Source organism: Myotis brandtii, unplaced genomic scaffold (genome assembly GCF_000412655.1).
Source record: "Myotis brandtii unplaced genomic scaffold, ASM41265v1 scaffold208, whole genome shotgun sequence".
In the NCBI taxonomy this organism is placed as follows: domain Eukaryota; kingdom Metazoa; phylum Chordata; class Mammalia; order Chiroptera; family Vespertilionidae; genus Myotis; species Myotis brandtii.
This window is the reverse complement of record NW_005357764.1, coordinates 194,373-206,543: the sequence shown is the minus strand read 5'-3', so window position 1 is coordinate 206,543 and position 12,171 is coordinate 194,373.

The following is a 12,171-nucleotide window of genomic DNA, read 5'->3' as shown; positions in this document are numbered from 1 at the left end:
GATTGGTTTTCTAGGTTAAGAGCGATCACTCAACTGTAGTGGATGGTTTTTCTTTCTTTCACATCCTACCAGGGGCCTCAGACTCAGGGTCCGTAGCAACGGGGAGCTTCCCAAGCACAGTGAGCCCACTTCCCTCAAGAGGCAGGTGTCCAGAGAGCAGCTTGGTAAAGGGGCTGTGGCAGCACCGTGAGGTCATGAATGAACAGGCTCTTCTGTTTATTAGCTGTGTGCTTTGGGCAAGTTCCTTAGCCTCTCTGATTTCCTCAGCCTCTCTGATTTCCTCATCTGTCAAATAGAGGTAATATCCGCCCTGCTGCATTGTGTGGAGAGCACTAGATGTTGATAGCTAGGATGTCTGACACAATAGTCAGCCTTCAGCAAACACTATCTGTTCCCTTCCATCTCCCTGCCTCATTTTTCTCATTTTGTGCTTGCTGTCTTCATAGACACTTGAGATTGGGCGTGCCGCTTTACTTCTCAGAGACTCATTTCTAGGTTCTTTCTGAATCTGATGTTGTGTTTTATTGTGACGTCTGAAAGGACATATTTGTAGTCAACCGTCAGGAGAGTTGATCAACAGAGACAGGGTTTTGAATGCTAAGACGTGCAAATGTGAGGTAGTGCTAGGATGAGGCCTCCTTTATCCTGCTGAGTAGCATCTTCTTACTGGATTTCACCCAATATTGGCATGCGGACATTTACATATTCCCTCCAGCCCTTCTCCAGTTTCTGGTTTTACTCTGGATGACCTTTATCATCACGAGGCTCTCTGTAGTCCTGGTGTCCCACAGACTGCCTGGCACATAGTAGGTGCTCAGACAAAGTTGTCAAATGAATGGATCAAGTCGATATCCTTTATGGACCATCTCCCCAAGCCAGGGCTGTGCTAGAGCTTTGTTTGCATTATTGTGTTTATGATAACCCACGTCAAATACAAACCAAGTAGCAATTTTCTTTATGCCCTTTGGAAAAGCAGATGGAAGAAGGCTATTCATGATCAGATTGTTTCCCTCTGCTTCTCCGGCCCTCCACTTCCCTGTATGCCTTTGATGACATGGCTGCTCTGGGAGTGGATATTTGGCCTGTGGAATGCATGTGGTTTATGGCTTCGGTGTCCAGGATGACAACCTGCTCTCCCCCACAAAGGGTCTGAGTTCTGCTGGAGCTGGAGCTCAGCTGTCCTTATAGGATCCTGTGTGTTTTCTGTTCTGGGCTTCCTCTGGGGCCTGTTATCTCTTGATTATCTAAGGGAGCCCATCTAGCCTGGCCGGTGGTTATTACCTGGCTCCCTGCCTCTGGGAGATTTTACTGCTCATTAGCATCCCTACCAGAGGGTGGGAGAGGAAAAGCAATAAAAGCTGAAACTCAAACCAGTGCCTTTTGCTACTTGGTTACAGTTCTGGTAAATGACGGGACCAGGGGAGAAGGAAATTGAAGTTGTCAGGTTTCCATAGCCATTTGGACCATTTCCCAAAAGCTCTGCTGGGCCAGTGTGCTTGGGAATAGGAAGTGGTTTCAGACGTGGACCTGGTCTCTCTCACCAGAAAAGATGGGATAAAATCTATAGGTCATTCCTGTGTTTGAAACAGTGGTTGACCGACTCATACACATGATTATTGCTGGAACGTGATGTGTAGGGTTTGTACGCCAGCAATGTGGTCGCGTAAGGTAGAGGTGGCATGAGGATTACTTGTGGTTGTTTTTATCCCAAGTTCTTTGACATTTAGGACGTGGGACAAAAGTAGAGAGTTTGGTTTGGCATTCTCTGGCTATCCAGCTGGGTTACTTTTTTATTTACTCTTCTTTTATGGGGTAGTTTAAGGTTTAGATTTTCTTTTTACCACAGAGCCTAATTTAATTGTGGTGTTTAAAAAAATTTTTTTGTACATGTGGCCAGAGCTTTTGGGGCTATTGGTAAACTTTAAAAAAATACCACAGTGCATGTAAACATATATAATTTAAGAACCAGTCATGATTGAGGCCTATGACATCCTTGAGAAATTCTTACTTGGAAGCAATTCTAATTAGCAAAGTATTTTCTGGTTTCCTTCTTGCATGCTTTATTAATAATAACGCTGTTAGTCACATAGAATTTTCTTTCCTCTTAGGGTTTAATGTTTCTCTATTCCCTTTCTCAATAACCAATTCTGTTGCTATTTCCTTTAAGAACAAACATGGTACACTTGTGCTCACAAACAATGAACATGATAGAGATAAGGACCCTTGGATTCTGAAAAGTGGGGATTTCTGCAGTTGCTCTTCTATAATAAACTCAGTGAAAATGAATCATGGGGCAACCTCATTAAACCATAATTGATTTATTCAAAGTAATTTTACAATTTCAAGAACATGTTCTTCTCCCAGTTAACTAGATTCTTTATTATTACTATTTTTTTTAAAAAATAAGGATATTGGATAACTCACTTGGGTATTCAGAACTATGTTGTCTTTCCTGTCATTTGAATTTCAGATTAAGACAGTTTAATTCTTTTAAGTAGTGAAGAGACTAATGTCTAAATAAAACATTGGTAGAATTTACCACGTATTTCTGTGCTTTGGACCACAGTGAACAAGAGTGGTTAGGCACTGACATTTTAGTATTCAGGAGCTATGGTGACCTGAATCTTCATTGAACGTGTCAAGGTCTAGTAAGAAGAGGGGGTTGTGTTTTGGAATGATGGGATTGTGGTTCAGTTCTAATATGTAAGATGAATATCGCAATCTTACATGTTAGACTCTCTGAGTAGCTGCACCATAATCATTGGTTGCTTGTTTCCACTTCAGGCACAGGAATTCATTTCAGAATTTATTTAATTTACCGGGTGAGAGAACTTAAGTTAATAAAACAATATTTGTTCACCAAATAATTTACCTCACTGCCAATTGATAGCTCAAAAATGAATTAAGCTGGTAGTATTTCTTGGAGCCATTTCATGCCATAGCCCTAGAAATGGAAAACTTCTCAAGTTTTTAAGGAAGTTATACTGGATACAACAAAGCAACATTCAGTGCCAGCATCATCATACACTCTGAAATTCCTTCCTACAATGCCAGAGTTTTAAAATAAGTTTATTTTGTAAGGAATAAAAGTAGTGTGTAAAACATATACAACTATTTATTCGTGTTATTATGAGAAATAATAAAATACTCAGGAACCCAAAATATTTACACTGTATATTTGCTTAGTATTTAGTACATGTAAACCTGAACTTGGTCTTTAGCACATGGGCTGTGTATCTGTCAGATGGGTATGTTTCTCCTCCTGAAGGATGGACTTCCTTGGGCACCAGGTCCTTGGAAAGAGGCCTTGTTGGTGATTAGATCCGAGTGACAGCCATATTTGACATGTTGTGCCCACCATCCTTTTTAACATTAGGATTATCAACATTGTCTAACGTTAGGAGTATCAGGGTCACAGTTACAGATTCGCATCATGTAAGAGAGAGATCTGTCATCAACACTGAGTGTGCTGGTCTTGAGTGAATAGGTGAAGGAAGCTGTAGAAATGCTAGCCTCTTCTCCAGATCCCCATCTTGCTCCTAAAGGCAATATTTGTTAGGGAATCATTTCTCAGCTGGGGAAAAGCTTAGTGACCTTTCATGGTTCTTAATTCAGTAGTTTCTATGTCACCAAGCTGCTAAAGAGCAACTTAACTGTGTTGTCTAAACTCTTAATTTTTAAAGTATACATAGTAATACAGGATGGAGCAAAAGTGGGTTTACAGTTGTGAGTACATGAAACAGAGTTTGTTCTTGAATTACCATTTATTAATTACTGTATTATTTTCCATATGAACAACTGTAAACCCACTTTTGCCCCACCCTGTACTAATAGTGATTTTAGAAAAAAATATGTTGACAAAAAACCAGCAGAGGTATTTGCAAGTTATCTTATCTAATTTGAGATTTATAAATCCATATAGTAGATTCTTAAGGAATATTAAACAACATTGCATACTTCTATGTATCTCCACCTAGTTTGGAATGTCAGTGCAAGAAATTGGTATTTATTGGATACCCACTGTGAACTAGGCACCTTGCAACATCCTTATACACAGTAAGCATATTTAACCTCTTGAGATGGTATTACTAGTTCTATTTTAAAGATTTTTAATGGCTTCACCAGATTTCCCAAGGTCATACAAGTAGTAAGTGGCAAGCCAATCTTTTATGGAAACCCATGACCTCTTGACTGTTACAGTCTATTTTTCAAGAATCTCTAGGTCTTAATCTGCTAGTGAAATAGATAATTGCCAAATCAATAGCATCAGATATTCAAGCAAATTCCCCATGGATGCAATTATAAAGCAGTATTTTACCTAACAGGTATTTTACATACCTATTACCATCTGCCTCCCTTCTGTCAGGCAGCTAACCTGGTCCTGGGGTTCTTCTTTCATGAGTTTTATTAGGTCTTTTCCAGTCTATTGAAAAGGCTAAAATGCTATTCAGCCCCTTAAAACATATCACTTGAATGGTTAACTGGTCCATACTGAGAGACGTGACTAAATTAATATACCACACCCCCATTTTCATGAAGTCATCTGATGTCTTCCAGCTGCTTAAGGATGGCATTCAAGGATTTATGTAATCTACCCCCATTTCCCTTTACAGAATCGCCTACTGCTCTGGCTGGCCCTGGATTCAGTGTTGCCAAACGGTTTTCCTACATCTCCGTCTGTGCATAATTGTTGTTTGTTCTCCTTAACAAACTTGACTATTCTGAGCTCAGTTCAGAGCTTAGCCCTTCTCTGGAGGTTCCCCCTATTAGCTCCAAGGTGAAGAGATCTTTCCCACGTAGGCATCTCTTGTTGTCTAAACCAGTTGTTTGATCATAACCATTTTCTACAAGGCGCCATGAAAAGAGAACAGGTGTGAATGTTAACCCCTTTCCTTATCGTCTGTGTGACTTCAGGCAGTTCACACTATTTATAAGACTCAGTTTCCTTAAATATAAAATGAGTATGGCATGTTACTATCTCCATTTGACCTACTATGAACAATATTCTTTTCTTCTTTACGGTTTGGTTCCTTAAGTTGTAAAAATAAAGTTAAGAGCACCTAATATTATAGAATTGGTGGGAGAATTAACTGTTTATGAATCAGGGGGAGTTAGATTATATTGTAGGAATCAACCCCAAATCTCACCCTGCATGTCCATCTCAAGCTGGCAAGAACTCTGTTCCACACTGCTCACAGTCAGAGTGCTTGGTGGCCAGAGCCTTCATGAGCTGAAATGATGCAGGTCACTGTGGCAGGAGGAAGGGGAGGTAGTGAATAGGACATCAGTTCCTTAGGCTCCTGCTTGGAAGTGATGCACACCACTTCCCCCTCACATTTCCTTAGCCAAAGCAGATCCCGTGGCCGTAGCTCATCTCCCAGGGGCAGGGAGGAGCGATCCCACCACCTGCTCACAAGAAACAGCAGGGAACGGAGCTAATGATGGTCAGACTTCTGCCACTGGGCCGTTTTCTTAGGGCACATTTCACGTTTTATCTGTCCTGCATCACAGGCTTCTTGGAGTGAGGGCTGTCTTCTCTGGCCTCCTGCCCCACGTGACCAGCTGAGGCCCTCAGGAAATGGTTCACGGACTAGGTGATGGGAGTACTACTTCAGGGGGCTTTTCTCCCAGTGCGAGGGGGCAGCTGAGGTTTCCAGTCCCAGGATTTGCTTTGTACTTGGAGAAAGGCCTTAGTAGCATTTACATAACAAACCAAGGGGACAGTTCTTTGCAAGGACCTTACCACCTCCTGCTTTTTACTTGAAATGGAAAAAGTATGGAAACTGTGGGCTTGGTGCCCTTACTGTTGTTTAAAAGCGGCACCCTTCCATGTCTAGAGGACCATGGTCAAAGGCCAGGATTAAATTCTGATTAGTCTTAAGCAACAATATCGTAAGTGGACCAGGGCGAGGCGAGTACATCACATCAGAACTCGGGCTTGCTCCGCCTCAGGAGCAGACCTGAAATCAGCTTCCCCGGATTCGCAGGAAGGGCTGGCAAGGTCTCCGGTGTCGAGAAATGAAGTTTTCAGCCGAAAGTCACCTGCGGGACAGGCCGAAGTCATATGATCAACATCGTGTTTGCTTTTTCTTTTCTAATTATATAAGACATTTATATTTGTTATAGAGAAGTTAGCAAATATAGATGGACAAAAAGAAAAAACAAACACCATATAAGGGAAAATTACCCCAAAGAAAAACATCTTATTTCTCATCTTGAGTTAATATCTTTTAAACAAAACACCATCTACTCTTTCATGGCTGTAGTGAATGTTTCTTACAACACTGATCAATTAACATACTCTGTTATAGTTCCTGTCACTATACTGTAAATTTACAGACAGTAAATTTACATCATAAGCTTGGCCTGATGTTTTCAAAGAAATTCCTTTTTATTAAACAAATTTTAAACAATACATAACAACTGTCTTTCTCTGACCTAGAATTACAAATCCCAGATGCACGCATGGCTTTTTAAAAGCCACGAAAACAATCTTTAAGTAAACAGAACGAAGTGGGTCACAAGTAAGCGGTTCCATGAGCGCATGGCTTGATGTGCAGCAGGGAGGAGAGAAGCATTAGCAAAAGTCAAGACACTCGGAGAGACATGGGCAAAGGGGGGGTACTGTTGGGACCCTTGACAGATGGCCAAGGTTGGAAAATGAGTTGTTTTTGCTGCTTCAGAGCCGTTCCAAGAGCCCGAGCAGCTGGAGCCATGTTCCAGGCACCCACTACCAGGAAGCTGGCTGGAGATGGGGAGAAGGTACCAGTGGGCAAGTCCTCTGATCTGACCTCATGGCCTTTTTCTCCTCTTGGCCATTCTTGGGTGAGAACGTCAGTGGGTAAATGGTGTGATTTCCTTGTGGGGCTGACTCTGGAGATAGCCCTTCTCTCTGAGGGCCTCTTCCCTCCTACTGGCCAATGGGGAGAATTTACTGGTTTCAACTCCTCTGTTGATCTTTTTAAAATATGTTTTTATTGATCTTAGGGAGAGAGGAAGGGAGATGGAGAGAGAGTCAGAAATATCGATGTGAAAGAGAAACATCAATCGGCTGCCTCCTGCATACCCCTACTGGGGATCGAGCTTATATCCCGGGCATGTGCCCTGACCCTGGCCTGGAATAGAACCTGGGACCTTCAGGTACATGGGATGATGCTCAACCAGCTGAGCCACACTGGCCAGGGCTCCTCTGTTGATCTTTGAAAAGGGACACAGTGGTGGGCTGGGTGGGAGGGTATCTGGTCTTATCAAATAGAGATCACAACTTGAGACAATAAATCAATATATAAATGGTATATTACATGAAGTCAACATGTAAATGGAGGGACCTGGATAACAGGACAATATATTTGTTAAATGAGTTGTGAATTAGGGTCATTATTATTATTATTATTATTACCTCCATTTTACAGACCAGGAAATTGAGGCAAACAGAGGTTCAGAATCTTGCTCCAAATCATGCATCTTTTTGTTTTGAAGGGGGAGGGGAAATTGGAGTTTTGCCTAAATGGTACCTTTCAGAGACCAGAGACTCCAGTTTGGCAACAAGCAAAATAAACGAATAATTTCTAAATCTCCATTTCCCTTGGGTCTGTGAAGACAGTCTTACTATTAGTTACTGCCAGCAGACAAAGGATTAAAAAGATGCTTTGAGGATTCAAATGAACTGATAAAAGGCCGCAGGGGTAGGAACAGAGACTGAAGAGGATATTTTTCTGAAGACGTAATGGATTTGTTGATTGGAGCAACTTTATGGGGGTTGGGGTTCTTCCTTCAACCTGCCATTCACAGCCTCATCAGAGTCACAGCTGGTCAGATTTCCATAACACTTAACCACTTGCATTCACAGGTTTTATTCCGGTTTGATCAGAGGGTGGCTGCCTCATCCAAGTCCCTAATCTTAAGACATCACTTACTGTACAGAGGCTGCAAACAGGTCTTTTGGATACAAAGTGCATTGCATATTTATGAGCACCGATTTCGGGCTCACTGGGAAAGAACTATTTATGATGCTTTACATTAGAGATCTGAACTTAACCTCATTGGATGAAGTTCATTTTCTGAAGGTTCCTAATCGTATGTGTAAGCCCCCGAGGGCCCGTTCCCTCCCTAGAAGAGGAAGGGCGTTTAGGAGTCTGTCAGGTGCCCTGCCACTCTCCTGGGTACATGGGGAACCCACTTTTCTGAAACGGAAGTGGCAGCCCATTTTTCGAGGCAGCAATAATAATGATGATAATAAAATGGAGAGGCTCTCGGTCCAGCAGGAGAGAGGAGATTACCGTCCATTCAAGGTCCTTTGATGTCTGTTGTGAGGAGGGCATCCCACAAATGGTTAATGACTCACTTTTAAAATATGTTATTTGCTTGAGTGTTCCCGGTTTACTCTTTTATTTAGAAGTTGTTTATAAAGGTTATTGCCGTTAAACCGGTTGCTTCCTGCATAATCAAATCCGAAACAAACTAGGGGAGAACAAAGGACAATTGCATGGAACTAAAATTATTTTTTGACCCCCTGGGAATAGAAAGAAAAAAAAATAGAATAAACATTGTTTACTGATTGCTACTGTTCAATTCCCATCAAAGGTTTTGTGTTGTTTTTTTTTAATTAAAAATAAAATGACTAAAGGAAAGAATTTTTGTTTCCTCTTTAAAGAAACAAGAGGTTGGACAAAACCCTGAAAGCAGGGCAGCTCTTCAAGGCCACGGTGCCTGAGTGGAATTGCTAACCCGTTCCCTCTCACTGTGCCGGGCTGTCTGCATTCACTCCATCACAAGCTTGAAGCCAGACCTCATTTGACTGAGCCAAAAAATGGTCCTTTTGTTGCTGTTTTTCCCCCCTTAGTGTCATCTCTCATGGTTGCCTGGGCAACCAGTGTGTATCCTTTCAGCGTAGGTTACTGGGCCCCAGGAAGGAAGTGCTCCAGCGCTGGCCGCCTATTTTTATAGAACCGTTACATAATACCGTCTATTAAAGCTTCCTCTCGGTGTTTTATTGCACAAAGGGGAAATTAAGTTTGATGACTCCTAAGTGTTGGATGGAGGATGTCAGGTGACTCGGATTGTTGGGCCCAGGCCGCATAGCATCAGTATTCCTGTCTGCCGCCAGGAGGGCCCATACGCGGTCGGCCCGGCCGTGCTCGCTGCCGCTCAAGGTTGCAGGCTTTGTTGCCGGGCGGCACGCTCCGTCTCTGGAAGGATGGCAGCGGACAATGAGGGCGATTCTATTCACGGTTCTATTCACGGTTGAGGGCAAAGGGAATTTTAAAGGTGTAGCACACGTGACTTTAATAGGCGGGGTGCCTGCTGGGAAAGAGAATGGATGGAAGGCAGAGACCAGGATTGCCTACCCAGGGCTGCCCCCGAGCATGGCGTGGCTGCTGTGCGTGCTGTTGTCTCAGCGCCGTGGGCTTTGCCTGCGGTTAACTCTGAACTCGCCCTGGGCAGAGGGGCATGGGAGAGGGAGGCCATGATAGAGGGCTACATGGCTTTTTAGGGAAGATGACTAAAGGCCACAGAATCCTTCTGCATTGGCAACACGACTTCAGGGATTCTCTGCTTGGCCCAGGAGCACGTAGGGAAGTCCGGCTCCGAGCTCCTTTTAGTCCCGCCTTTCTTACTGCTACATTGGCCACCTGTCTGAATGAAAGAGGGGACCAGACACAGAAATGGACCCCTTGACTCCCAGGGGAGAATGATGGCCACAAGTGACCGGAGGTTGGGGTTCCCTGGACCAGAGAGGCTCTGAGCTGGCCTCTCCCTCCAGTCTCTCACGTCTCCTGCTGCTATTTCATTCACTCCCATCACTGCACCTGAGCCTTGAACCCCTGACCCCCAATATGTGTCTCCAGCCTGCTTGTCTTCAAGGCTCAGCTGAGGGGCACTCCCAGCTTCCTGCTAGAGAGCTTTGTCTGGGTGGCTCACTTCACTCACGCCCAAGCTATCCAACAGGAGACACAGTTCTTTTGGGCCTTTTGACTCTGTTTCCATGAACAGCTGAATTCAGAGAAGGCTACATGTTGCTGATCCTCTGGTCCAATCTTCCCATTTTATAGCTGAAGAAGATGAGGCTAGAGAGGTTAGGTGGTTTGTTCAAGGTCACCCAGAGAGATAACAGATCAAAGACATCTTTGCCATGGGCCCCCACTCTGTTCCACCAGGCTTGATGTCTCTAGGAATACTGAGCCCTCTTCCCTCACCAAACCTACGTCCTTGATCTCGCAAAATCTAGTCTTTCTTTCTCATTTCCAGTTCTCCCTTAATCACTGAGGTTCTTATCTGCACCCAAACTAGACTAGTTTAGTTTGCAAACTGGCTGCCACCTTCAGCCTCTACCCTTTGATCAGTATTGCATTTTACCTCTGGAATGATCTCATAACTTTATGATGCTAGCACTAGACTGCTTATAACATATTAAAGTCTGAATTTAACTCTCCATAATTTGACCTCTCAGCCCCAACTTGCCTTTCTAGCTCTACCGTCCAACCCAATTAGTGGCCCTTTGCTTGGCAAGTTTAGTTCCAGTTGCCATTGGTTTTTCACAGGTCAGAGGTTCACCAACTGTTTTTCCTTTTTTTTTTTAAATGCTATTGCTTCAGACAGGATGATTTCTGATGAAATATTCCCAATCCTATTCTCTAGGGCTTCCAGAAAATCAAAGATGCTATGGAGCTGATGAACGATCATGAATTTTCAGGCAAACCTGCTGTCCTGTTTCTCACTCAGAACATTCACTGATCACTTACATTCATGCTCAAGCAGTAACCAAGAAGGGCACAGCGCCTGCTGGGTCTGAGCTTAGTAAGTGCCGAAGGCAGGCATTACATACAAATTACATAGCCATTAAATTCAGGATTGCACAAAGAACTAAGCTATCACAAATGTTTTAAGCGCTATGAAACGTAAGTGAGAGGGCAGCAGAGTGGAGGTGAGGGCAGGGGCCGCATGGGACTTGAGATAGGGAATTCAGAGAAGAATTTTCTGAGGAAGTGACATTTATGCCCAAACAAGAAAAACAAGTTAGGGTGGAGAAGCAGAGGGAGAGGGTGAGGGAGGAGGGAAGATCTATCCCGGCTGAGGGAGCAGGTGGTGGGCGCCTGGAGGAAGTGGGTATCTAGAAGTTGCAGCAGCTGAGAGAAGGTGGAATGCTGAGCCCCGAGACTGTGGGACATGATCGTGTGTGTGTGTGTGTGTGTGTGTGTGTGCGCGCGCGCGCACGCGCATGAGTACACAAAGGGAAGAGTCCCCTTGAGCCGCACCGTGTCTCTCTGTAGGCGGTACGGTCTATAATAAGTCAACTTCTTTTATTTTTAGGGGAACATTTATATTTGGTAAAATAATTGTGTATCAATAACAGTATTTACTTTGTTTTAAAGATACAGTGATTTAGGGCATTGGGTTTGAGCTTTCCTCAAACCATTGGCTTCTGCGGGAAAGTGATATTTATTATAGTTTCTTATCCTAGGAATGTGGCCTCATTTTCCCGATGGGAAGACTTGCTTTTAAAAGTGTAAACTCAGTCATAATAAATAGTGGACTACGGAAGCTTCGAATTGTTTAGCTTATACTCATTAAAACAAGCACACATGGCCCCTGAGATAAGGTGATTAAAGAAATCTTTCATTCCTATGAATTCAGTGGAGGAGTAGGAGAAAGTATAAGCTACATGGGAGGTAGGGGTTTAAAACTCGAAGATATAATTTAAAAATTCTTTTCCTTAAAAAAAGCTTTGACCTAAGAAGCTGCTCTGCGTAGCAGGGGAGAATAATGGAGCTGGGATGATGTACGTGACGCTCCTAGGAACGTGAGCAGGAGGGTGGAGAGCAGGGTGAGTTCTCCTCTCCCTCTGGCGGGCTCTCAGCCCAGCTTCCCAGGGTGGAAATGGGCAGCGGCTCGCAAGGGCTCCCGTGTCCTCTTTCTAGGCCTCCCGGTTACTAGCTTGGCAAGGACGTCCCTCCTCTTCTCTTTCTTCTTATTTTTAGTTGACTTTTTCCTTTCTCGGGGGTTGAGGGTAGCGAAAGGCCTGTCATTATCGGGAGTGAGGTGAACCACAGAGACCGTTTTCCCAGGAATCCGCTGCGGCTGCCAACCTGGTGGGCCGGAGTCCTGGTCCAGCCCCGGGTGGTTTTCCTGTGAGAGTGGGGCTTCCTGCAAACCAACGTGCGCGTTTAAACA